General features: G+C 38.7%; 1 protein-coding gene and 1 long non-coding RNA gene across 4 annotated transcripts in view; both read left to right on the top strand.

The window, feature by feature from the left end:
* SLC25A21 (solute carrier family 25 member 21) overlaps window positions 1–23,479 on the top strand; it is a 444,650-nt gene that overhangs the window by 23,696 nt on the left and 397,475 nt on the right. The window lies entirely within an intron of this gene.
* LOC116737729 overlaps window positions 1,336–23,479 on the top strand; it is a 47,437-nt gene continuing 25,293 nt past the window's right edge. Inside the window, exons 1-4 of one of the 2 annotated variants that reach the window (XR_004343805.1) lie at window positions 1,336–1,691; window positions 2,499–2,575; window positions 4,934–4,974; window positions 7,372–7,518. This is a non-coding gene — a long non-coding RNA (uncharacterized LOC116737729). The remainder of the gene's footprint in view (window positions 1,692–2,498; window positions 2,576–4,933; window positions 4,975–7,371; window positions 7,519–23,479) is intronic. The other variant, XR_004343806.1, reaches the window with a different exon arrangement.

The raw sequence follows: 23,479 nt of genomic DNA, 5'->3' as shown, positions 1-23,479 counted from the left end.
TGTACAGAGCTCGATGTGGGGCTCGAACCCATGAAATGTGAGATCATGACCTGACCTGAAGTTGGAAGTTTAACCGACTGAACCACCCAGGTGCCCCAAGATTTATTTCTAAGTTAATTATAATGTAATTCAGTTCTGTGCTAGGTTTCATTCAAAACCTTTGTTTAGACGTTCATCTTTCCACTCCCATAAACAACGAAGGAATTTTTTTTTTTAATTTTTTTTCAACGTTTTTTATTTATTTTGGGGACAGAGAGAGACAGAGCATGAACAGGGGAGGGGCAGAGAGAGAGGGAGACACAGAATCGGAAACAGGCTCCAGGCTCCGAGCCATCAGCCCAGAGCCCGACGCGGGGCTCGAACTCACGGACCGCGAGATCGTGACCTGGCTGAAGTCGGACGCTTAACCGACTGCGCCACCCAGGCGCCCCAAACAACGAAGGAATTTTTAAGCTAAGACAGATAACACAAATATTCAAGATGGACTAGTCATTGAGGTATCACAACTATATAAATGATAATAATAGTAATTATCATAATGCTTAACATTTAGTGAACACTTACTACGTATAGGTTTTTTTTAAGATTAGAGCAAAACCAGGTTTTGTGGGACCTGTCAACAGCTTTATTTTACAAATAAGGAAATTGAAGAAGAGGGAGAGAAAGAAGTCGAGTAACTCTTGTTCATGTTGTGAGTGGCAAACTCTTGGTTTCAATTCCAGAGGCTTCACTCAAAATCTCAAAACTCCACTATTTCACCTGTTGAACTGAGTATTAAATTGTGTACAGGAAGAGTTAAGTATACTTTTTGAATCAATGAAGAGGGTGCCATAGGATTCAAACTTAGAGACGACTTATAAGTGGAGTGAAGGAGATCCATTAAAAATGATGAGTACATTTGTTGAGGGACAGAAAGGTAAGAATCATGGATGAAACATAGAATATTAAACTTGATTATGAATCTCTCAAGAGAATCGTGTCTTTAGATTTTTTTTTTCCTGGAGTATTAAGTTTTTGAGTTCAGAATATGAAATCTAACCTGAAGAGTCAGAATACTGTAGTGGGAAATGTAACTGAATGTCAGCATGCCTGATTTTTAGTAATAATTTTGCCATTGCAGTTGTCAGGAAAATTATTCTATCCAAGGATTCTCATAAATCTAGAATTAATATTTGAAGACTTCAAAACTTGAAAAAATTTTTTTCACATAAAGTAAAGCTATGTTTGGTATAAAAAGGACCCATCACGGGGTAAAAAATTATTTCATCTTCCTAATATTTTCTAGTACTACCCATGAAACATCAACCCTCAAATTTCCCAAGCACAAAACATTGAGTTACTCTGATCCTTATTCCATTCTATGTACCTCTCATTGAAACTGTCACTGATCTCTCAGGTCTACCTCCTTCTCTCTATTTTTGACCGCCTCTGTTTTGGTTTCGTAAAGTTTCTTGACTAGATGACTTCAATAATTATTTAGCTCCTGGGTCAAGTTTTTCAGTCCTTTCTTTAATAAACATTGATTGTATTGCATATCTAGCAGGTGCCAGGTGCTAAGTGTGGACATGAGAAGACAACATGGAATAAAGTGGGTCCTGGGCCTGGAGGATCCCACCAGTACTGAGAGACCCAAAAGAGTGAGCCAGAACATTATTACTGAGGAAGTAAATAATTGTATTGGGTATTGAAGGGTGAGTAGGAATTTTCTGAGTGAACAGGACATTCGAAGCAGAGGAGGTAGCACTTGCAGTGACTTGGAAGCATGAAAGCTTATTATCACCTCGTGGAAGGATGAGTTTAGTGTGATTGAAGTTTTGGGGTTTAGAGGAGGAGGAATACACAGGGAATGGTGAGAGATGAAGTTATAGAAATGAATTGGGGCAGGTGTTGTGGTTCTTTTATGCTTTTTTGTATTTGTTCTATAGGCAGTAGGAGGCTGTGAAAGGTATTCAGAAGATGAGGGGCCACGGGGGGCAGTGCCATGTGCAGATCCTACTGAGGAAAATAAATTGGTGGTGATGCAGAGGTTGAATTCCCGTAAGGTGCCTGTTTGGAAGGTTGTTGCTGTTATTCAGAGGAGGGAGAATGAACATTCAGGGCAGTGGCTGTGGGAAAGAGAAGGAGGTCTGGATCTGAGGAAGAATCATTGGATTTGGTGGTATATTGGATTTGGAAAGTTGAGTAAGAGCGAGCCTCACAGTTGGAGACTGGGTGAAGATGATGTCTGATGCCATTAAACATGGTGGGGAATATCAAAGAGGGCCTGAGGAATCGTGACCTATATTTTATGTATGTGATATTTGAATTATTCAGTAGGAGGTTGGAATCTAGGATGGGTGTCCATGAAGGTTTGAGAGTCATCAGCATATTTGTCAGTGAGTCTTAACCTTGTCTGTGTGTTGGAATGGGGGGTGTGTATCATGGTCACCCGAGGGGATTTAAAAAAGTACATCCCTACTTGAGATACTTAAACCTTTCCCTCTTCACATCCTCCGCAGCCCTGTTAAGAATCATAGCTATCAGAGAAGCCAGAAGGGCAGAAGAAGAGTAATTCAGAACCCTGAAGAACACCAGGGTAAGTGGAGGAGGAGAAGGAAGGAGAGATGGAGGTGGAGAAAGTGGAGGAGGAGAAGGAGGAAGAGGAGGAGGAGGAAGAGGAGGAGGAAGCAGTAGGTGCATCAGAATGTGAAAACTGAGTCACCAGAGAGGTGGAAAGAGAACCAGAAAGAGTATCCTGAAAGCTAAAGTAAAGAACATTTCAAAGAAATCAGTAGTGTCATATGCTCTTCCAATCCATCCATAAACAGATGCCTGAAAAATATTTCTTTTACATTTCACGCCATATGCATCTGTCACCCACAAGTTAAAATTTCTTGGCCTGGTGTTTAAAACTTCCACTTTTAAGTTGTACTTCCTATCTATGCTGTCCTTTTCCAACTTACCTATGAGTATAGTGGGATGGAAGACGACCAGACTGTCTGGCTTTGAATCTCACCTCATCCACTTATTAATAAGTGTCAAGTTCTACTTAACCATGGCTTAGTATCTTGTGTTTGGGATTAATAAAAGAATCAAACTCATAGGGATGCTGTGAAGGTTACATGAGTTAATGTGAGTAATATGTCTGACTCAGCTATTTTCATGTGTTGAAACTAAGAACATTGGTAATACAGTATTGCCCTAAGTTCTCTTAGTATGTTAGCATTTCAATAGCAACCTAATATCCTTAATATCTCCATCATTCAAGTGGGTAAGAGAATATAAGGGCTATTCTGGAGTAAAGAAATTATTCTGCCTCCTAAGAAAATCACAGAAGTGTCAGTCGTAGATATTGATACCTACAATCAGGGTGAATGATGCTGGTCTTACTAAGCTTAAATGGAGACTCCAAACAAACAAAAATGAGTTTTTTTGGGGGGTGGAAACTGCCTGAGACTTTGGGAACCACTGATCTAACCTAATCTCTCAGTATGGTCCTTTGCTTCTGGTCAAACTTGCTAGTTCTTCCTAATCACAGGACTTTTCTACTCATTCTCCTGTATCTCTTCTTGATGTTATTCTTACCTGAAATAGCTTTGCAATAGGCTATCAACCTAAGTCCCAACCTAGGCAAGTGGTTTTCACCATTGGTTGCACATTAGAGTCATCTGGAGAATAATAATAAAAAAAAATTCCATGGCTAGGTCACACTGCAGACTAATTAAATCAGAATCTCTGGAAATGGAACTGAAGTATCAGTGCTTTTCAAAACTGCCTGGGTGATTTTACAGAGCAGCCAAGGTTAAGACCATTGCACTAATCTAGTTAACCTATGCTTGGAGAGTCTCTGATTAAAGTAACATAAAGCACTTTAGCACCTTAATCTTAGTATGAATTACATTATTCTACACTTGCTGGTGTGTTGCTTAGGGGGGAAAAAGGTCATTTTTATGTCACTGTGGCCAGAATACTTCTCTCGCGGCACTAGCCAGTGCAGGAAGTACTATGCATCTATGAGGCACTCTACATATGTCTGCTGGCTGACAACTGCATTGGTTAGTACCAAACAGTCAGACATAAAACATCTTGTTTACATGCACCAATGGGCTTGGACTAATGCCACACCAGAATGTTCACAAAAGGACCTCAAAAGATGAAATGTCACCACAACATGTGTCTGACTCAATGACATGCCTTAGTGTTACATTAAACAAATCCCTTTTTGTTGCTTCTTTCATTGAAACCCACGAAGATTCTGAGGTTAGTCTGTGTGACTTTCTGTTGAGGAGGGGGAGTTTTACTTCTTTACATTAAAAAAAAATTAAGTGTAACATATGCATATAAAAATACACAGATTTTAAGTATAGAGCTTGACGAATTATTCAAAGTATACAAACTTTGTAGCCACTGTCCCAGTCAAGAAATAGAATATTACTAGTAACCTAGAAGCCCCCCTTGTTCCTCCCTGCAATCATTCATTATCTTTTGCCTCCCCTCCAGCAATAGAGTATTCAGCTTTTTTCTTTTAGTGGCCAGATCCGCCCAAACTTCTTTTTCAATGAGGTGTATTTTGCTTGCCCATTAGGAGAAACCTTTTACAATCTGGCCAAAGCCAGCAGCCCTTTTCTATGGTTATTTTCCCCATCTGTTTAGCATTCACATCCACATTGTATTGTTGCCTCATCTAATCAAGCCAGGGAATGTCTCAAGAGTATGTGTTCCATAAACGACTTAATTTTCATTTCACTCACTTCCAGGGGCTTAATGAGAAACCACCAAATCTTCTTTGGCTAGAAGTCTCTCTCAGGGCCCATGTTTCTCAAAAGAGCCACACCATGCACATGAGCTGATGTCAATTTTTAAAAATAATTTCCTCTAATTTTTAAAATTTAGATCAGAGTTCCTATCATATTTGCAGTTGTAGTAATGCACTTTATTATTTATTTTCCTTTAGGTTTATGCTCTAAACATCATACCATGTTGCATATGCTTGTTGTAAGTAGAAGAGTTAAAAATAATAAGAGAATAGATCCAATTTGCATGTTAATTCAGAGCAAATATGTCTCGCTGCCATCCCAAGGATATATGTCATGATATCTCCCTGGACTCAGACTGGCCATTGTTTTCTCTTACTGGGACGATCTGTTACAGAATGGATCTAGGCTGCCTTACTAGGAGGACTCAGCTTTATTTTCACTCTTTGTCTTTCTCATAGGATGCTGTGGATACTGAATCCTTGTTTTAAAAAAAAGTCTTTTAAAAGTTTTTGATAATGCCAAAGACATTGGTCTTGGGAGAAATTGTTAAAATAATTTTCAAAGGTATTTGGAGACTTTAATTAAGGCAAGTAATATAGATTCCATAATTGTATTTATGACAACTTTGAACCCCTATAATAAATTAGAAAAAAACTCTAAACCTATTTTGAGAACTCTAGGCACACTTGGGAATATTGATTGTCTGCCTTGTGAGTAGATTGTTCTGAGCACTCTTATTTAAAATGTACTCAATACCATGTTTCTATATCCATTATAGAATATGGGTCCGGGGGAAATGCACAGCTTTCCTCTATCCAGGATCAATCTTTTTATTATCTGGAGGGCTTATTATGGTTTTTGAAAAGTGCAGGATTGCTGTTAGTGTAAAATGTACTTTGTGGTCACTTAGGAACAATCTCAAAAGGAACAGTGGATAAGTTTGGGTCATTGTTGAAGGGGGAGATCATGTTTTCCATTCTCTCACCCCAACTGAGTTCTAATCCAAACAAATCGAACTGCATAAGATAACGCCTGCCAATAGAAAGGTCAGGATGATAGCATCTCCAAACTTGATTCTGATCAGCCACTGTGCATAATACAGTGCTAGTTCTTAGTTTCTTTAGGTTGTAAAGCCAAGAAAGTGATATTTATGGGACTGTGAAGTATAGCTGTCATTATATGAGTGTAATGAAGTCAGTGTTGGATGAAAAACCAGGAATTTCCCTAAATAGAAGCAGTGGTTATGGCAGTGGCTCTCTAGTCTATATCTCTTCCCTTCTACAGCAGCACTTTCGAGTAGATCGTTTCGCATGGATGGAAATACTCTTTATCTGTGCTGCCCAGTGTAGTAGCTACTAGTCACATGTGGGTGCTGAGTGCTTCAAATGTGGCCAGTGGAATTGAGGAAATTAATTTTTAATTTTATTTAATCATAACTAATTTAAATTTAAATAGCCACATGTGGCTGGTAACTACTGTACCGGACAGCACCATTTAGATTATGCATTTGTGTAAACGAAGAAGTTTTCAAAATGTAGAGTAATGAACCATATTGACTTGCATGTTTACGTTGGAGAGGTAGATTCTTTTGTATTCGCACATCAAAATAACATAATTTGACCTAATTCATGCTTCACTTTAAGAGATAAAATTCTTGCTAAGCAACATATTTTGGGGGATGGGGCTTAAAGCAACAGGTACTTATTGTCTCATAGTTCTGGAGGCTAGGAGTCCAAAGTCAACGTGGCAACAGAGTTGGTTCCTCCTAGAGGCACTGAGGGAGAATCTGTTCTGTGCCTCTCTCTCCCATTTATTGATGGTGATGGTAATGCTAGGCATTACTTGGCTTAAACAACATAATATTTGAAAACCACTATAATGTGGGCATTTCTTAAAGAAGAATGCCTGTTGACCTGAAAGTAAGGAGATGCAGAATGGGCATTTCTGTTTTTTAGGAATGGGTGTATTTAGCACACAATAGACAAGAAAACTAGCTTCTGACTATTAAATATACATTATAACATAACTTTTCTCTTGGTAAGTTTACTTCTTGAATTCTAAAGTCCCTTCTCGTAGAATCCCATTCTCATTGTTCTTTGGCTGACAGCAAAATATTTGGCTTCTCCTACTCCTTAACAATTAAAAAAAATTTTTTTTATGTTTATTTTTGAAAGAGAGAGAGAGTGCACACACATAAGTGGGGGAGGGGCAGAGAGAGACACACACACAGAATCTGAAGCAGGCTCCAGGCTCTATGCTGTCAGCACAGAGCCCGACGCGGGACTCGAACTCATGAACTGTGAGATCATGACCTGAGCCAAAGTCAGACACCCAGGTGCCCCTCCGTAAAAATTTTAATACCGTCTTCTCCTTAGCCAACTTCATATGGCCTTTACCAAGTGTCAATATATCCCATATTTACTAAAATAACTCTACTACCATTCAAAACTAGAATAAGAAATTATGTTGGATTTAGTCTGCTTCCAGCTTCCTGACCAGACTTCTAGTTTTGAGTTTTTCATATGCCAGTGTGTGTTGAGACAAGACAATTGAATGTAGCAGTCAACTAGAGAACTGGTGTCTGTACTCTTAAAAGATTACTTTGCATTTGATCAATGAAATTATTTCATTTTAGGACTTATACAGGTAAAAAAGTACAATCTGAGACCCATTCTGACTATGTGCCAACAGTTGGGAATTGCCACATACTCTTTCAAGCTTTCATCATTGAGGGGGAAGAAAAGCACTAGAAGTCAATGACAAGGATCCAACTACAGAGGAGGTAAAAACTGAGAGAGTGCTAGAACTACATTGTGCAGCATTAAAGTTCAAGTCAAAGAAATTTGTTTTGGCCAAATGATAGGTTTCCATGTAGGTATCCACAGAGATATCTCTGTACAGAGGCAACTGATGATGAGTGGAAATTTGTGGTGGTTGTAGTGACACATTCCTGGATTAGAATTCTGGTTCTGCCACTCATAGCTATGTGACTTCAGGCAAATTTCCAAAGCCAATTGGGCCTCAGTTTCTTCATTTGAAAAAGTAGGGTAAAAATGCTCCCTTTGTAGGGTGAATAGGATAATTTTTTTATCTGGGACTAGTTCTTTGTTATAGTATAATTAACATACAGTGTTATATTAGTTTCAAGTGTGCAGTATAATGATTCAACAATTCTATACATCACTCTGTGCTCATCACAACAGGTATACTCTCAATCCCCTTCACCTGTTTCACCCATTCCCCACCCCCACTTCCTTTTTGGCAACCGCCAGTTTATTCTCTGTATTTAAGAGTTGGGGGTTTTTTTTTGTCTCCTTTTTTTTTGTTCACTTGTTTTATTTCTTAAATTCCACATATGAATGAAATAAATTAGGATAATGTTTATCATGTGCATGGGACTTGGTTGGCACTCAATAAATGGTAGTTATTATTAGTCCTGCCAAACGAGGGCTGTATTATAAGTGCTACCTCTGTCACTTTCTTGTTTTTCCTTTTTGTTTTACCTTACAGGAACCTAGTGTTCTCCAGGATGGGCAAGGAATATCCTCTTAATATTAGTGTTGTAAAAACATGTGTTTCAGTAGTTTCTAGTAGACCCTGCCTATTTTCTTTCAAATCAGATCAATTCCATGGTCTCTCTTCCAAACACAAAACTTTAGCAAAAAATATAATTAATTCATTTTCAGCAAAACCTTTTTCTGGGAATTCTATTAAGGAAAATAATTGATTTTCTTTGTAAGGAAGACTAAAATATCCTTGTAAGTTCCTTGAGGGTAGGAAGGTGATCATATTCTGAATGTTTCTTTGTCTTCTGTATCTAGCAGCCACCTTGTAAATGCTTGATTAATTGGATCCGACTGACATGTTTATATAAACTTTTTGCTGTAATTGAACTGGTAAATTTGTGAAAATCAATGTGGTAACAAATAGCCTCTTATTTCTATGTTGCATTGCATGTGTTGTATAATTTTGCCAAAAATATAAAATTATATACATGTACATTCTTTTTTTCCTACAAATTCTTTTTAATGTATCAGTAACATGGAATTTTAAATGTATAGATACACTGGTAGTCTGGTATCATCAGCAGAAAGTGAAGGACAAATACTATATGTATAATTAAATTAATTTCAGAAATTAGTTTCCTCCCTTATTTTAGGTATATAATGATAAGGGCATTGATATTGGTCAGATTCCAATTCAGTGGCTCTGGTAAAGCACCAGTGCTGTCAAGCCTTGACTGATGGTTTTGTAATGGTGTCTTATTGATCCAATGTTAGTGAACTGCCATGTTTGTGACAGCACAACTAATGCGTATTCGAGTCCTTATTAATGACAAAGCTATTCAGCTCCTGACTGTGGTATGCATAGTGCATGTGCAAGGAAGAAAGCTATCAGCCAGGCCACAGTGGAACAATATCTTGACTTTAATTAAAATAAAAATGTATGGGCAAAGAACTTGAATAGCTATTTTTCTAAAGAAGACATACAGATGGCCAAAGTGGACATTAGTGGATGAATGGATAAAGAAGATGTGAGATATATATATACATACATACGTACATACACACGCATTATATCATTCAGCCATAAAAAATAATGAAATGTTGCCATTTGCAACAACATGGATGGACCGAAAGGGTATTGTGCTAAGTGAAATAAGTCAGAGAAAGACAAATACCATATGATTTCATTTATATGGGGAATCTATAAAACAAAACAAACAAACAAAACAAACTAAAACAGAAACAGATTCATAGATACAGGAAACAAGACTCTTGGTTACTAGAGTGGGGAAGAGGTAGGGGACAGGATAAATAGTTGAAGGGGATTGAGAGTTACAACTTCCAGTTATAAAATAAGTCATGGGGACATGAAAAGATGCTCAGTATCACTGATCATCAGAAAAACAAATCAAAACTATGATGAGATTATCACCTCACACCTGTCAGAATCAACAATAGAAGGAACAACAGGTGTTGGCAAGGATGTGGAGAAAGGGGAACACTCTTTCACTGTTGGTGGAAATGCAAACTGGTGCAGCTACTCTGGAAAAGCCACTCTGGAATGGAAGTTCCTCAAAAAGTTAAAAATAGAACCACCCTATTAGCCAGCCATTGCACTACTAGGTATTTACCCAAAGAATACAAAAATACTAAATCAAAGGGATACATGCACTCTGATGTTTATAGAAGCATTATCTACAATAGCCAAATTATAGAAACAGTGCAAGTGTCCATTGATTGATGAATGGATAAAGAAGATATGGTATCTATACACAGTGGGACATTATTCAGCCATAAAAAGAATGAAATCTTGCCATTTACAATGACATGGAGAGAGCTAGAGAGTATATGGCTAAGTGAAATAAGTCAGAGAAAGACAAATACCGTATGATTTCACTCATGTGGAATTTAAGAAACAAAACAAATGAGCAAAGGGGAAAAGAAGAGAGAGACGCAAACCAAGAAACAGACTCTTAACTATAGAGAACAAACTGATGATTACCAAAGGGGAGGTGGGTGGGAGGATGGGTTAAATAGATGATGGGGATTAAGGAATGCACTTGTTGTGATGAGCACAAGGTGATGTATGGGAGTATTAAGTTACTATATTGTACACCTGAAACTAATATTACACTGTATGTTAACTAACTGGAATTAAAATAAAAAACTTTTCAAAACACAAAAAATAAATAAAAGCACGTTCTATGAAAAATGGTATTATATAGTTGAATAAAGCAGAGTTTATTCTCTTTGAAGCAAAAAAAACCACACAATAAAGTCATGTGGATGTAATGTACAACATAGGGAATATAGTCAATATATTGTAATTTTTTATGTGACAGTTGGTAACTAGGCTTATGGGGATCATTTTGTGATGCATAAAAGTATTGAATCACTATGATAAATCCCTGAAATTAACAGGGTATTGTAAGTCAATTTTACCTCAGTAAAAATTTTAAAAAAGTAGACAATATTTTTATTCTAAGTTGTATGTAGGATAACTGATTCAATTTCTTCGCTGGCTATGGGTCTGTTCAAATTTTCTGTTTCTTCCTGTTTGAGTTTTGGAAGTGTGTGGGTGTTTAGGAATTTGTCCATTTCTTCCAGGTTGTCCAGTTTGTTGGCATATAATTTTTCATAGTATTCCCTGATAATTGTTTGTATCTCTGAGGGATTGGTTGTAATAATTCCATTTTCATTCATGATTTTATCTATTTGGGTCCTCTCCCTTTTCTTTTTGAGAAGCCTGGCTAGAGGTTTATTAATTTTATTTTTTCAAAAAACCAACTCTTGGTTTCATTGATCTGCTCTACTGTTTTTTTAGATTCTATATTGTTTATTTCTGCTCTGATCTTTATTATTTCTCTTCTTCTGCTGGGTTTAGGCTGCCTTTGCTGTTCTGCTTCTATTTCCTTTAGGTGTGCTGTTAGATTTTGTATTTGGGATTTTTCTTGTTTCTTGAGATAGGCCTGGATTGCAGTGTATTTTCCTCTCAGGACTGCCTTCGCTGCATCCCAAAGCATTTGGATTGTTGTTTTCATTTTCATTTGTTTCCATGTATTGTTTAATTTCTTCTCTAATTGTCTGGTTGACCCATTCATTCTTTAGTAGGGTGGTCTTTAACCTCCATGCTTTTGGACGTTTTCCAGACTTTTTCCTGTGGTTGATTTCAAGTTTCATAGCATTGTGGTCTGAAAGTATGCATGGTATGATCTCAATTCTTTTATACTTATGAAGGGCTGTTTTGTGACCCGGTATGTGATCTATCTTGGAGAATGTTCCATGTGCACTCAAGAAGAAAGTATATTCTGTTGCTTTGGGATGCAGAGTTCTAAATATATCTGTCAAGTCCATCTGATACAATGTATCATTCAGGGCCCTTGTTTCTTTATTGATTCTGTGTCTAGATGATCTATCCATTGCTTTAAGTGGGGTATTAAGTCCCCTGCAATTACCACATTCTTATCAATAAGGTTGCTTATGCCTGTGATTAATTGTTTTATATATTTGGGGGCTTCCGTATTCGGTGCATAGACATTTGTAATTGTTAGCTCTTCCTGATGGATAGGCCCTATAATTATTATATAGTGCCCTTCTTCATCTCTTGTTATAGCCTTTAATTTAAAGTCTAGTTTGTCTGATATAAGCATGGCTACTCTAGCTTTCTTTTTTTTTTTTTTTTTTTTTTTTACGTTTGTTTATTTTTGGGACAGAGAGAGAGAGAGAGCATGAACGGGGGAGGGGCAGAGAGAGAGGGAGACACAGAATCGGAAACAGCCTCCAGGCTCTGAGCCATCAGCCCAGAGCCTGACGCGGGGCTCGAACTCACGGACTGCGAGATCGTGACCTGGCTGAAGTCGGACGCTTAACCGACTGCGCCACCCAGGCGCCCCTCTAGCTTTCTTTGGACTTCCAGTAGCATGATAGATAGTTCTCCATCCCCTCACTTTCAATCTGAAGGTGTCCTCAGGTCTAAAATGGGTCTCTTGTAGACAGCAAATAGATGGGTCTTGTTTTTTTGTTTTTTTTTTTTAATCCATTCTGATACCCTGTGTCTTTTGGTTGGAGCATTTAGTCCATTTACATTCAGTATTATTATTGAAAGATACGGGTTTAGAGTCACTGTGATGTCTGTAGGTTTCATGCTTGTAGTGATGCCTCTGGTACTTTGTGGTCCTTGCAACATTTCACTCACAAAGTCCCCCTTAGGATCTCTTGTAGGGCGGGTTTAGTGGTGACGAAATCCTTCAATTTTTGTTTGGGAAAACCTTTACCTCTCCCTCTATTCTGAATGACAGAGTTGCTGGATAAGGGATTCTGGGCTGCATATTTTTTCTGTTCATCAAATTGAAGATTTCCTGCCATTCCTTTCTGGCCTGCCAAGTTTCAGTAGATGGGTCTGCTACTACCATCATGTGTCTATCTTTGTAAGTTAGGGCCTGTTTATCCCTAGGTGCTTTCAGAATTCTCTCTTTATCCTTGTATTTTTCCAGTTTCACTATGACATGTTGTGCAGAAGATCAATTCAAGTTACATGTGAAGGGAGTTCTCTGTGCCTCTTGGATTTCAATGCCTGTTTCCTTCCCCAGATCAGGGAAGTTCTCAGCTATGATTTGTTCAAGTATGCCTTCAGCCCCTTTCTCTCTCTCTTCTTCTTCTGGAATTCCTATGATATGGATATTGTTCTGCTTGATTGCTTCACCTAGTTCTCTAATTCTCCCCTGATACTTCTGGATTTTTTTTATCTCTCTTTTTCTCAGCTTCCTATTTTTCCATAATTTTATCTTCTAATTCACCTATTCTCTCCTCTGCCTCTTCAATTTTGCTATGGCTGCCTCCATTTTATTTTGTAACTCATTTATAGCATTTTTTAGTTCCTCATGACTATTTTTTAGTCCCTTGATCTCTGTAGCAATAGATTCTCTGCTGTCCTCTATGCTTTTTTCAAGCCCAGTGATTAATTTTATGACTATTATTCTAAATTCTTGTTCTGTTATATTGCTTAAATCGGTTTTGATCAATTCGTTAGCTGTCGCTACTTCCTGGAGTTTCTTTTGAGGAGAATTCTTCCGTTTTGTCATTTTGGGTAGTCCCTGAGGTAGCTCCAAACTGCAGGGCACTTCCCCTGTGCTGTCCAGAGAAACTTGTGTTGGTGGGTGGGGCCACAGTCAGACTGGTGTGTACCTATCTTCCCCTCTCCTAGGGGCAGGACTCACTGTGGCAGGGTGTGGCCCCTGTCTGGGCTGCTTGCACACTGCCAGGCTTGTGGTGCTGCTTCGATGGGATCTGGCCAAGGGCATATTAGGGTGGATCCGTGAAGGTGCACGGGGGCGGGAGGGGCAGGTTAGCTAGCTTTGCTATTGGTGGTCCCCTGTGGGAGGGGCCCTGCAGCACCGGGAGGGAGGCAGGCCCATTGGAGGAGTGGATCCACAGAAGCACAGCATTGGGCATTTGCAGGGTGCAAGCACCTTAGGTGAGGGGAACTGGTTCCCTTTGGAATTTTGGCTGGGGGATGGGAGAGGGAAATGGTGCTTGCCAGCGCCTTTCTTTCCCCTCCGAGCTCTGTTGTTCCAGGACTCGATAGCTCTCCCTCCCAGCGTCCTCTCGCCCTCCCCGCTCTTCGAGAGCAGAGCTGTTGACTTTTAAATTTCCAGATGTTAAGTCCCGCTGGCTGTTAGAACTCACACAGTCCATACCCTCCGTTTTTGTGAGCCGGACCTCAGGGGCTCTGCCTTGCCTGGTGGACTGACCCTCCACCACCCTGGCTCCCTCCTGCCAGTCCGTGTAGCACACACTGCTTCTCTGCCCTTCCTACCCTCTTCCATGGGCCCCTTGTCTACACTTGCCTCTTGAGAGTCCGTTCTGCTAGTCTTCTGGCAGTTTTCTGGGTTATTTAGGCTGATGTGGGTGGAATCTAAGCGATCAGCAGGACGAGGTGAGCCCAGCATCCTCCCATGCTGCCATCTTTTCTCTCTTCCCAGTTGTATGTAGGATAAAAAGAGATATGATGAAAGACTTTGGGACCACATCCTTAAATAGTATCCAGATTTTTTAAGATTGTGATATCATGTGTCATACATTGGAAAACATAATCGTGCCTAATTTATATGAACAAATTGTTCCTATAACAATGGTTATATGTTAAATTGTTAGGTTCTTTCAGTTTCTTTTGACACTTACCCAATTTAGGGAGATATTGCCACAATATTTGGGCAGTTAATTCCTTCCCATGGTGCTAGACCATGAACATATAATGATGTTTAATGGGTCCATAGACTTGGAGTCTTTTGAAAGAGAAAGGAAAGGGATTTCTGAACACCAGAATCTTCCATTGAGGACTGTCTGCTCCTAGTCCATTTTTATTCAAATAGAACAACAATAATCATAACTCATAAAGTAAATATTAAGTGCTTTCTAGTTGTCAGAAAGTGCTAGATGGTTACACTTTCTGGATCTAATTATTGTTTGTAAAGTAATAGCATTTGGGTAACTGATTTTCTGCTTCTTAACCTAATCATAATTGTTTTGTTTTGTTTTTTAATAATTGCTTTCTACCATCAACTGGAATGCAGGAGTTACCCCTACTTATCCCTCCACCAAGTAACACAATTAAAAAAAAATCTAACCCATTGTAAAAACAAGGAAGCCAGAGAATGTCATGTTTATTGCAATCCTTTTTTACTTTCTCTTTGTCCTCTCTAGACTTATATTTCAATTCCACCTCATAGATTTAGTGCTAGAATGAAATGTAGAGATCATCTAGTTCATTGCCTTGTTTTACGGTGATCTTAGTAGATCAAATGGTTTTCAGAAAAACTTCTAGCTAGTGGCAGACCAGGAGTTTGTAAATTACAGATTCTAGAATTTTAGAGAATCTTTTTTAAGCGGTTAAATTGGCCTAAGTATCACCCTGTTCTGTATATGACTCTCCAGTATGTATGCATTTGCAGTCCTCGTATTAGTAGAGTCCTTCCTTGGCGAAGTAAATTGTTAATTTCCCAATTTTACATATATGGAAACTGACACTCTAAGAAGATGTGATTGGTTCAAAGGTCACACAGCCTTTTCGTAGCATAACCAGAACTAGAGCTTTGGTGGCCTGGCTTTTACCTAGTGCAGAGCTTTCTGTTGATAGCCATCCATTCAGATCCCATTCACACTTTACCCTGTATTTGCACAGAGGTAACATCTGTAACCAAAAGTGGTCTTACTGATACTTTCAACCTTGGAAATCAAACCCTTCAGTTCAAGAAAGGAAACATTACAGCCCAGCCATATGTTCAGGTATATATTTTTTATCTTTGCTATAGGTAACAATAATATATTGGGAAAACCTATTAGTGTTGTATGTGCCCTGTAATATAACTGTAAGCATTAGGCAAAGGTGATATGAAATTTAAAATTCTGTTATTATCCAATGTCCTAAGTCAATGCCCCCTGAAGGAAAAATAAAATGAGAAGGAAGAACCTTAAAGAGGATAGCAATTTTTCTTTCTTTTAAAACCTATATAGGGGAGCCTGGGTGGCGCAGTCGGTTAAGCGTCCGACTTCAGCCAGGTCACGATCTCGCGGTCCGGGAGTTCGAGCCCCGCATCGGCTCTGGGCTGATGGCTCAGAGCCTGGAGCCTGTTTCCGATTCTGTGTCTCCCTCTCTCTCTGCCCCTCGCCCGTTCATCCTCTGTCTCTCTCTGTCCCAAAAATAAATAAACGTTGAAAAAAAAAAAAAACCTATACAACTTAATTTGGGGAATTTGGAAAATATAAAAAGCATAATGAGGAAAATTAAAATCACTCATAGTTATTTTGATACATTTCCTTCTAGTCTTTAGTTTATGTGTTTATATATAGGAATCTCATGATACATTTTATAAAATTTCATATGTTTAAATTATAGTATAAGGATATTTATCATTTTATGAGTATAAACACCACCTTTTAATAAAAGTATTACAAAATTTATTTACTGAATCCCCTGTTGTTGGATATATCGTTCTTTCCAGTTTTTCACTATTTACAACACATCGTTTATTTAACTAGGAAATTTTGAGACCCTAGTTAGAGGGAGTGTGTGGTGGGGCACATGGCATTAAGTGGCATATTGATTTGTAACATTTTTATTTTTTATTTTTAAAAGTTGCTCCATAACAAGGAAAATAACATTTTTTGCTTTCTGTAGACCTGGACATTCTTATCTTGTCAGTTATATGTGCTTGTTTTCATTGTTGATGATTGAAATTGAGGAATTGGAAGGACATTTACTGTAAAGCAGGCTCACTCAGCCTGGCTCCATTTTTTTTTGTTGTTGTTTTTTTAAATGTTTATTTATTTTTGAGAGAGAGAGAGAGAGAGAGAGAGAGAGACAGAGTGTTGAGGGGGTGGTGGGGAGGAGCAGAGAGAGAGAGAGACACAGAATCAGAAGCAGGCTTCAGGCTCTGAGTTGTCAGGACAGAGCCCAATGCAGGGCTCAAACTTGGCAACGGCGAGATCATGACCTGAGTGGAAGTCAGACTTCTAACTGACTGAGTCTCTCAGACGTCCCAGCCTGGCTTCATTTTAGTGTCACTCCTTTTTATCTCCTTCCCCTGAGCCCCCCAGATTAAATTAGTCCAAGATGTCACTTTAGGGGACTTTGCAACAATCTTGAAGTCTTCTCTTTTTCCAAGTGGAGAAGTTTTTCAGGTACTAAAATGCCTTAGAAAACAACCAGTTGATATTTTTAACATTCTTCTTACTCATTACATTATATAAGTAATTTCTCATTATCTGTGAATATAGGCCCTAAGGATTCATAGGGCACACGTTTTACACCACAGTTATTCTCTAGGGAAGCAAGTGTCTGTTTGACATTGAATTTTAATTTTATTTTATTTTATTTTATTTTATTTTATTTTTGGCATTGAATTTTAAATACTGAAGACATAATGGCAAATTGTCATCTGGTATATGGGCCTATATATACAAGGATTCAAACTGTTTTATAAAAAGAACAATTTTTGAGTAATTTTGAGGTTAGTGATGACTTTGATTTACGGTATTTTGAAAAATAAGTTCTCTGTCAGTGGGAGAGAAGAAAGTCAATACAATATTTGGACTGCTATTGGTATTCAGGGCAAAGAGAAGGAGGCTGCAGCCCATCTTATAGTGAAATCTTCCCTGATCCTCAAATGGAGTTACATTTCCTTCTGTCTGGAATCTGAACTTTGTTTAGGATTTCAGTGTTTTGTTCATCACAGTATATAGTATTATTTCTTTGCGTGTGTCCATTCTAAGCTTCTACATGAGGCTACCGTGCACACAGTCTGCAGTGTGAGTTATGCTCCTCGAGATGGGCAGTGTGTCTCCATCTGCATCGCCCACAATACAATCAGTGCCTTGACAGAAGGAGTTGAGTTACTGCCATTTTTGTATGCCCTGTATGTAGCACAGAGCCTAGTTCACGGTAGCTGTTCATTACTTTCTTTTGAATGAATAAAGGAAAGAATGAGCTACTGTCCAGCCACATTCCTCTCTACTCCCTAGACTATATTCAGGTAGTTGGTTGCCCAAGTTAAGAATTTAGTTATGAAAATTCACTTGCACAAGCACTAGTGGGTAGATTCATAACAGATTAAACAAATGTGCTGGAAAAAAATTTAAAGAGCTGTTCTTAATCTAACACAGCATTTCCCAAAATGTGTGTTATAGAACACTAGTCCTGCAAGATGCACTTATTTATTTATTTATTTTATTTATTTTTTTTTTAAATTTTTTTTTCAACGTTTATTTATTTTTGGGACAGAGAGAGACAGAGCATGAATGGGGGAGGGGCAGAGAGAGAGGGAGACACAGAATCGGAAACAGGCTCCAGGCTCTGAGCCATCAGCCCAGAGCCTGACGCGGGGCTCGAACTCACGGACCGCGAGATCGTGACCTGGCTGAAGTCGGACGCTTAACCGACTGCGCCACCCTGGCGCCCCAAGATGCACTTATTTAAATAAATTTGGGAAACACAGTACAAAATTTGGTGTACTACATCCCCCCCGTTGAGGATTGACCATGTAAATCAGCATTTTAAAGGTTCGGAGAAATCAAGCAGTTCCCTGTTCTTTATATAACTTGAGTTTTCCAAACTTATGTGACCACATCCACTTTTTAATTTTCCATCCATCTTTCTGCCTTTCTGTCTACCTACCAACCTATCTGTCTTTATTTTTAAAAGTGAGCCATATAGTTTGAGATTTAACAGCTTTGGAACCAGATACGCCTGGGTGGAGTGTTGGTTCTGCCATTTACTTGTTACCTTCAGCAAATCAGTTTGTAAAGCTTCAGTTTCTTCACCTGTAAATTGATGTAATGATAATATCTACCTTAAAGGGTTATTGTTAGGATTAAATTATCTGATATATAAAAAGTGTGTGCACACTGCCTGGTACATGCCATATGTTCAATGTTAGCTCTTACTAGTTTTGTTTACTATTTGCTATATATCTTGGAAAACTGTGACCCATAAATAGGTGTTTGAAGGGGAGTTCTTAGGATTATCTGGCCCCAATTTAGTCTTATTTAATTATTTCATTGATTAATAATTGATGACTTCTTGGGGTGACTGGGTGGCTCAGTGGGTTAAGTGTCTGACTTGGGCTTAGGGCATGATCTCATGGTTTGTGAGTTTGAGCCCCACATTGGGCTCTGTGCTGACAGCTCAGAGCCTGGAGCCTGCTTCAGATTCTGCGTCCCCCCCCTCTGCCCCTCCCCTCCTCATGCTCTCTCTCTCTCTCAAAAATAAACATTAAAAATTTTTTTAAAAATTAAAAAATGTATAATAATTAATCACTTCTTAAGCCAGGTAATTGTTCCTTCCACTGTGTTTCTGTAGTACTTTTTTCACCTCATATATTTATTATTGTCATCATATTCTCTTATTTATGTTTCTTTTCTATTTCTGTTGGGAAGATTTGAAGGTCTTGATGAAATGTAAGATACATTTAAATGGATGACAACGATGATAAAGGGTCTAGAATCCATTTCTAATGGGAGTGTTTAGTCTGGAAAATAAAACATAATGAAGGATTGTACTATGAAGCTTAGATTAGATTTGCATGTAACTCTAGAATGCATAATTTAGATCTGTGGGTAAGAGTTACAAAGTAGTTTAATGTAAGGGTTATAAACAATTAGAGGAATTCAACAAGAGAAAAAGAATTATTCCCTGTCACAAGAGACAGTCTCAGAAATGTCAGGAAGGAGTTAGGGGCCTATTAGGACAAGGCATCATCTTAATTTTTCTGGAGATCATCAAGATGGTTAAGTTCCTCAGGAAAGAAAAATGTTCTCATAACAAGAAAAAGAAACTTCTCATAGAAGAAAAAAAATCTAACTATTTGAAATTGTGGATGTTAATTAACTAACCTTATTGTGGTAATCATTTCACAGTACGTACATCTATCAAATCGTTATGATGTACACCTTGAACTAATACAGTGTTACTTGTCAGCTATATTGCAGTAAAACTAGGGGGAAAAGAAGAAAAAAAAGGCAATATAGAGCATGAGAGAGACTACTGCCTGTACAGACCTGAATTTACTTCTGCCTCTGGACTTTGGGGGCCCCCTTGATGAAGGACATGACTTTCCAGCTGGTTCTTGAAAGAAAGAAAGATTGGAGCATGAGATGAGATGAAGTCTAAGAAAGGGAGTCAGTTTCTCCAGCATGAATTTTCCACTCATAGTATTTAGTAAGGTCAGCACTTTTTAGTTAATACAGGTTACATGCTGGTATCCATACATTGCTAAATTTTTACGTGTTTCTCTCGCTCTTTTTATACTTCCCTCCTCTTATTTGGCATTTACATGCTATTTTATTCCCACCCAATAAGTCAGTGAGATTAAGAATGTTTTTTAGGGGCGCCTGGGTGGCGCAGTCGGTTAAGCGTCCGACTTCAGCCAGGTCACGATCTCGCGGTCCGTGAGTTCGAGCCCCGCGTCAGGCTCTGGGCTGATGGCTCAGAGCCTGGCGCCTGTTTCCGATTCTGTGTCTCCCTCTCTCTCTGCCCCTCCCCCATTCATGCTCTGTCTCTCTCTGTCCCAAAAATAAATAAACGTTGAAAAGAAAAAAAAGAATATTTTTTATTTAAAAATTTTTTAAAAAAATATTTATTCATTTTTGAGAGTGAGAGAGACAGAACATGAGCAGGGGAGGGACAGAGAGAGAGAGAGGGAGACACAGAATCTGAAGCAGGCTTCAGGCTCTGAGCTGTCAGCACAGGGCCCGACAGGGGGGCTTGAACTCACAGACTGCAAGATCATGACCTGAGCCGAAGTTGGATGCTTAACCGACTGAGCCACCCAGGTGCCCAGGTGAGATTAAGAATATTAACTGAGCTGATGTTCACACACCTTACTTCACGGTAAAAGTCACACCCCTTCACGTAATCGGTCAAAAGAAAGGACCAAATAACTGAAGATGTGGTCATTCCAATACGATATCCTGAAAAACCAGGGGTGCTTTTTTTCGATAATTTTAACAAGCTATATCTAGGAGCTTGTCAAAAATATTCTTGAGGGGTGCCTGGGTGACTCAGTCGGTTAAGCGGCCGACTTCGGCTCAGGTCATGATCTCATGGTCCTTGAGTTCGAGCCCTGCGTCGGGCTCTGTGCTGACAGCTCAGAGCCTGGAGCCTGTTTCAGATTCTGTGTCTCCCTCTCTCTGACCCTCCCCTGTTCATGCTCTGTCTCTCCCTGTCTCAAAAATAAATAAAACATTAAAAAAAATTAAAAAAAATGTTCTTGAATTCTGACAAAGTTTAAAAGTCACCCTTAAAGGGTGCATGGTCATCCTCAGTATGCCTTTTGGGTGTTTCCTGAAGTCATGATGGTTAAAAGGCCTTGGCCATGACCCTCTTTGCAAAGAGAAGTGTGTATTCGGAGGCTTTATTAGCTTCAGAGTATCCCGTCCTCATTTAGCAAGTAACCTCAGTTCTTTAACACCTACTACAGCACTTTCAATTTTCCGCTTAGAGGAGGAATTAAGAGAACGATGAGGCTGGCAGTGCTTATACCAGTTAGAATATTTTCACTCTTCAAGGTGCAGAACATGCATTTTTTCTACTGACTTATACGTGGAAAAACTTATGTGTAGTGTTCTATTATTGCAGGGCCTGCCAATGGGAATGTTGCCGCTCACTGACACCAAAAGCAACCACTAGGTAAAACAGCCTAGCTCTGAATGTTTTCCCTTGACATTTTTTCCCCTACAGTTGAGCCAACATGCCTGGTAATGAGGCTTGAGGAATGGTAGACACATAGTGTGCAGCACCTATGCAGGGGACCAAGGGGAAGTCTTCAGATATGGTGCTCCTTGTGTGACATCAAGTAGCCTCACCTATGTCCACCTATGTGTTGCAATTTGGCAGCTGTGCTTGGTGTCCTTTGTTTCTAACTCTGGCTAAAAAATGGAGAAGACTTAAAATCAGCATTGTTTTCTCAGAGAACTAAAGGCAGTATGGATGAACATCAAATAAGTCCTCTTTGGTCATTTAAACACCTCTGTCACTTTTTACTTTTTGTAATGCATTTTATAATAGATTTTTAAGATGTTCTTTCAGATGACATTAAATGCATGTAAAATATATGCTTCTCATTAAAAGGTCTAAAGCCCAACTTGAATAAACTTGGAGGTGGTAGGTGAAGAGAGAATTTGGTCCAGTAACTTTAAAAAGTTGTTTTACTGTTTATTTATTTTTGAGAGAGAGAGAGAGACAGAGAGACCGAGAGCACACAAGTTGGGGAGGGGCAGAGGGAGAGGGAGACGCAGAATCTGAAGCAGGCTCCACGCTCTGAGCTTCAGCACAGACCCCAACGTGGGATTTGAATCCACAAACTGTGAGATCACGACCTGAGCCAAAGTCGGTTGCTTAACCTACTGAGCCACCCAGGTGCCCCAGTCCAGTAACTTTCATATAAAAATTTCTGGTTATAAGAGAAAAGGGAAACTTCTTTTGAGTCTGGTTCATTTCATAGTCAGTTTACTTAAAAAACTTCCTTGAAGTTTTGACTTACTGAATTTAGAAGGTATAAAAACATCATACATATTATTATATTTTTGTGGTTAAGTTTTATTTTTGTGTGTGTGGTTAAGTTTTAATATAATTCTTGTAGCTTATGTGAAGTGTGTTCTTCATTTGATAGATTCACAAAAATATTTCTTATTTCCTATTTCTAATGTCTGAATACTGAATCTCCTACCACTCATGTTGTTAGAGCATTGGTCCATTACAACTCCTTCAGTAAAAGTGAGCATGTCCTCTTTTCCCCCTCTGGGTCAATGGCCCTTCTTAAATTTGGACCCCACCTTTAAGGATGTGAGAGTTTTGTGTATCAGCCAGGGCAGTGGAGCTGTTTTGTCAATGAGTAACCTGTCCAACAGCTAACATGGTGGTAGCTTCCCTTATTTCTTCTAGGCTTCTCTTATAGATCTCAAGATAGTTGAGGGAGAAAAGGTGTTTTGCTAAACAGGGTGAAAATGCATATGGTAGAACCTCAGATTCTCTCAAGCCGATTCTGAATTATTGTTTTGGATCTGACAAATGGTTTCAGTAGTAGTGATCTATTCAGTATGGAATGAGAAATTCAAAATTAGCGTTTTTGTTCTTTTGGAAAAGACATATTGCTCAAGAAATTGGTGATAAATTGGTCCTTTAATATTTATTTTAGCTAAGCATATTTTTACTGTTGCCAATTAAGATTGTATTGCATTTCATACTACATGGGTTTTGACCCTTAATTCCTATAAATGTAATACCTAAATAATTCCCTCAACCTTCCCACTCTACTTCTCACTTTCCGCCCACTTACTTTTGTAGAGCCCCCCCTATTTGCCACAATGGTCTCCTCTCTTTTTGATAAATTCTTCTTTCAAGAAGGAACTAAGACTAGGAAAATCAAATAATTTATCAGACTGATACAGTGGAGTTTTTAATATTAATCTGGGACAATAGGCATCAACCAGAACTATCCAGGAACTTATTGTCACCCTACTAGAGAACAATGCACAATAAAATCCTTATAGTTGATAACACACTATAAATTTACCTCTTAGTGAGCTGTATGAATTTTAATAGAGCTCAAAGCTTTAAGTTAAAGAAAACATTCTAGTGGGGGATTTCCAGGTATCAGTTACTAGGTAAGGAAACTATTAGAGTCAGAGTCAGAGAATGAGAGCTCTAAAATTAAATTCAGTGAAAATTAAAATTCAGTGAAA

This window comes from Lynx canadensis, chromosome B3 (genome assembly GCF_007474595.2).
Source record: "Lynx canadensis isolate LIC74 chromosome B3, mLynCan4.pri.v2, whole genome shotgun sequence".
NCBI lineage: Eukaryota > Metazoa > Chordata > Mammalia > Carnivora > Felidae > Lynx > Lynx canadensis.
Note: the sequence above shows the minus strand (reverse complement) of the source record. Positions and strands in the feature narration are given on the sequence as shown.